The 4909-nt window shown below is 42.4% G+C and overlaps 1 pseudogene; it reads left to right on the forward strand.

The window, feature by feature from the left end:
- Window positions 1-988: 988 nt before the first annotated feature.
- On the forward strand, window positions 989-4702 carry LOC147445558 (uncharacterized; annotated as a pseudogene).
- Window positions 4703-4909: the final 207 nt, after the last annotated feature.

A 4909-nucleotide genomic window follows, 5' to 3' on the forward strand; every position in this document is an offset into this window, starting at 1 on the left:
GTCCCCCTTCCCCTTCCCACATTCTCACACACCACTTGCCAAAGCCTCAATCTCCTAGCTCAGCTCCAGAGAGAGAGAGAGAGAGAGAGAGAGAGAGAGAGAGAGAGAGAGAGAGACTATCTACTTGCAAACACGTTGTAGCTCATTGGAGGGGGAATCCACATCTTGTGTCCACAACTACCGCCTGCCTTGATCCTACCTTGACGGCATTTCTGGTTAAAATGAAGCTCCCATTATATAAAATGATACACATTGCAACTAATGGTGCTAGTGTTATGATAGGTGCTAATAATGGTGTGGTTTTGACATTAAAGAAGGATGTGCCACATCTTTTGAGTTTTCATTGTGTTGCACATAGGGAGTCCTTACCTGCAAGTGAAGCATTCAAAGTATACAAGGTATTCAAATTTGTGGACAAAGCGGCCAGAAAGTTGTATGAATGGGTTTCCAGGTCTGCAAAGCGACATCTATCATTGGCAGAAGTTGTAAAGGACTTTAATCTTGGTCGCAATGGAAAGCTGAAGTTCTTGAAAATGCACGATCTTCGTTGGCTCTCAAAAGGGCAAGTTATGATCAGGGTAGTGCGCTTAATGCCAGCTTTATTGATTGTCTTGAAGGCAGAAGAAGTCGCCTTGTATGCATCTCTCACAAACTGCAAAATACAACTTCTTTTGCAATTCTTTGCAGATGTCCTTGGAAAGCTCAATGTCATGAGTTGTAAACTTCAAAAGGATCACATTTACATTTTTGTTATCGGTAACCATTTGAAGGCTTCTATAGAGTCTTTGCAAATGGATTTTCTAGGGAATGTATTTGGATGTGAGGCCACGTATACTCAACGTTTTTTGTCAAAGGCGATAAATCAATATGGCATCATTGATTCCTCAAGAAATACACATTCTCATTCACTACATCTTGGCCCTATGTGTGACAAGGATGTTCTTGATCGACATGAAATTTTCCAGGGGTGGTGAATAATCTGGCTTATATGGCAATTATCTACATCAAAGTCCTTGTGGGTTCATTGTCAAATCATTTTAAGGTTGATTTTGATCTCTTTGAGGCAGCAAAGTACTTTAGCCCGAAGGATTATGATTAGGTGTTACAAAATCTAGATCTCTTTACGATAAGGTGGCTAGATATATTGTGCAAAATTTTTGGAAAAGGAGCCAACTTGTCATAAAAACTAATATCGAATACTCCCAAATGATTTTCTCATGTTAAACTGATCATTTATTAGTACCAGGGGAGTAAAAGCTAGAATATTGGTAAGGCTGCCAGACCGGTCTCTGTCAGGGATCCAAAGGAGGGAAAATAGGGATCCAAAGGGGGACAATCTGCAAAAGAGCAATGTGCTTCAATGGGGCTTAAAAGACCTAAGGTTCAGTTCCATTAAGACTTCCATAGGCTAAGGTTCCAGAAATTAACTTATATATCCAATGGCCAAAGCAAGGGGAAAATTGGATGCCCATGGGAAGACTAAAAAGTCTTCCCACATCCCTAGGAAGGAGGGGGCGAGCCCTTTTAGTAGGGGATGAGAGAGAAACACACACACACACACACACACACCAAGGCTCCACCTGTACACAAAGGGAATAGTGGATACATGTTAGGCTCCTAGGCCAGTTGCCCCGAATCTCCCCTCAAATCCTATTGGATGGCCATAGAGGTGGACCAATGAGAATTAGGCTAGAGTAAAGCTAGTCTAATCATTAAAAAAATGCTTGATAAAAGAACCAATAGAAATTAAGCTCCCTAGAAGACTATTGGACATTCTACCAAGGGGTCCAACAAGCATTCAATAGCCCAATGACTTGCATGATTCCTATTGGCCAAAAGACTAAGAGGTCCAATGCGAGTTTAATTGAATTATTTAATTACCTAAAGCTCTCACAAAAGGGAAAAGGGGGACACTTATCAAAAGGCTATCAACTATGCTTCTAATTTGTGATTGGCTAAGCTTTACAGGAGCCAATGGGAGGCCAGCATGAGCAAATAGCAAGAGGGGTTGACCAAGATGAGAGAGAAGGCTTCATTTTACTCTAACTCATTACCACACACACACACACACACACAACTCATGTGTGCAAGAAGAACTCCATCTCCTTCTCCAAGCATTGAGAAGTAGAGGCCTACACCAACAACTCTTGGCTATGGAATGCAAATCCAACCAAGATCCAAGCTTCAATGGCATGCTCATCTCCTCTACCATGCTAAAACTAAGCTAAGCTATGAAATTAGAGTGATTATGTGAGGAGAATACTTCTTTCTCATAAGATACACCTTCTTCCTCTCAATCTATCCTCATTCCCTGCTAGCTCTCACCATTTTTGAAGGTGTGTGAGGTCTTGGGACTGAGGGTAGGGACACTAGGTGTGTTTTTCAAGCATAATTTGGTGCATGAAGCTTCCATCTCATTGCACTGACGGGAGCAAAGCGAACCCCGAACCCCGACGGCCTCTAAAACACCGGGGACCAAATGGCGCGCCTCGAGCCTGTCATGGTAAAGCAAACAGGGGGCACCACCTAGCTTCAGTGGCTAGGATGCAAACAACACACCACCATAACAAAGTTTTCATCCAAGAGAGATGGATGCTTGGGAGTAATGATGAAAAGGAAAGGGAATGAGATCAAGTGAGAGAGAGAGAGAGAGAGAGAGAGAGAGAGAGAGTGAGGGAGGGGGTATAGCGGCTTAGTACTTAGGCATCACAAAAAGATGGCGAATCCGCACAACCTTCACACATACACAAGCTCACTCCAAAACACAAGACTAGGTGGCGATTCCGCACACCTCACATGGGCAAAACATTGCAAGAAAACATACTCACAAAACCTCAAGCTTTATTTAGAGAATTAGGCGATGAAATGGGGAGCATAGGGTAGGGGAATGAGAAGGGAGAGAGTGGTAGAGCACATGGCGGATAGGTGGGAGTTGATGGCGAAGACTCGCACGAGGATTATGGCCATCATCCTTCATTTAGTTGCCCTTCATCTTCCATAGCCAAGGGTGTAGAGGTCATGCTCAAGACAAGCATGGTGATTGCGGTGATGGTGATGGTGATGGTGATGGTGTGGGTGTGTGTGTGTGCACTAGGCACACACAGTTCATAGTGTGTTCTTTGGTGATGTTGTGTGTTTTTGTGTGATAGTGACCCCTCTTTATATAGGGGAGGAGGGGGGGGAGAAATTCTAGAATTTAGAAATGAAGAAATCATTATCTACATAGGCCATGTGACTGTGGGCCCCACTTGTCTGGCTGTGTGTATATGTGCCAGAACAGTAGTCTCATGAGAGAGAGATGGGTTGATGAAAAAAAGTGAGAGGTGACATGGAGAATAAAGTAATTACAAGAGGTGACAGAGAGGAGTGTGTTCAGAGGTGAATCTGTGCGTAGATGTGTGTAAACACAAGAAAAATCAGGTAACCACCGGGTGGGGATGGGTCTGTGGGCACCTTTTTTAGTGAAACTGAGTGTGTGTGAGTGTGGGGGAGGTTATTTAGCTACAAGACAAGAGACATGGCGCCCTTTAGAGAGAGGGGGGGGGTATTTGGGTCATGGGATATGATAGGAGAGAGAAAGGGGGGTTGGGGTATACTATTTTGGAAGATAGGGTAAGTTGCATGTGAGTTAGGGTGCATTACTGGTGAGTTAGAATGCATTATTGGTGAGAGGTGGGGTAGCTTGAGGGGAGAGAGAAAGGAGAAAGGACAAGGGGAAGAGAGAGGGGGTTGACCTTTTGAGTGGAGGAAAGGAAAAGGGACACACGGCGGGGCAACAGTGAAGAAAAAGGAGGCAAGGTGGGGATGGGCTGCCCCGTAGGCATGAGGTGGCCTATTTTACCTTTCTCATATATTTACATAATCATACTTTATTTTTTTCTTACTTTTTCCAATGTCTTTTATCACTCCCTCCCTAAGAGGGGGTTTTCATGGGGTGGGGACAATAGAAGAGGGGTATGGGAGCTTGGCTTGTGAAAAGCCCCCATCAGCACCAACAATTTTTATCAAGGAAAACAACAATTGTATCGTACAAAAGTCTCCTTTGATGGGAGAAGCTACAATACAAAGCCTTTATGGAGGGGGGACCCGGCTGCATGTAAATCCGGTCCTCAATTGTTGTCAATTGTTCTATTTCTCTCTCTTTTCAAGTATTGTCAATGCCAAATTAGCTAGGTGTAAATTTCTGTGTTGTTTTATCAAATTAAGTACTCTCTCTATGCTCATTAGGAACTTGTTCTTAATAAAATGCTCACTATGTTATCAATTTTCTTCTGCACACAAGTTACTAGTGCATTAAATGTTACACAACTCTTTCATCAATGAAGAAGGATGCAAAGGAGAATGCAGATCTTTTATCACACGTACTCGTAACTACTTCAAAGGTAAGAGTATGCATTCAGCTTGGCAAGATTGTTTCAACCATGAAGAATGGGAGGTAGCTTTTCCATGGACCATGAAATTATGGAGAGCTTTGCTTCTACTTCCACTTTCATCAGTCGCATGTGAAAGAGGCTTCTAATAAATGAATAAGATAAAAAACAAGTCTCGCAATAGGTTGTCGCTTGAATCATTGGGCTTCGCAATGTTTGTTGGACTCAATACTCCAAAAGCTTCATGTCCTCAAGATGTATTGTGGGAAGAATGCTTTGATATATGGAAATCTATGACGAAGCGAAGGATAGCCTCCTTGGAAACAAATTGATTGCTGCTATGCAGTTTTATTTGCTAGGATATTAAAAACTAGTGTTAACACTAGTTTGGTACCAAAAAGGACACTTTAGTGTCCTTTTCTTGCGAATTTTAATAAAATGGTACATGAAATCTAGAACACGTCTCAAGAAATTCTTTTGCAAAATCATAGAATGTTATTCAAAGTACTCATAGAAATTATAATCCCTCACTTTTGATC

Source organism: Adiantum capillus-veneris, chromosome 12, assembly GCF_014529385.1.
Source record: "Adiantum capillus-veneris isolate H3 chromosome 12, ASM1452938v2, whole genome shotgun sequence".
Classification (NCBI taxonomy): domain Eukaryota; kingdom Viridiplantae; phylum Streptophyta; class Polypodiopsida; order Polypodiales; family Pteridaceae; genus Adiantum; species Adiantum capillus-veneris.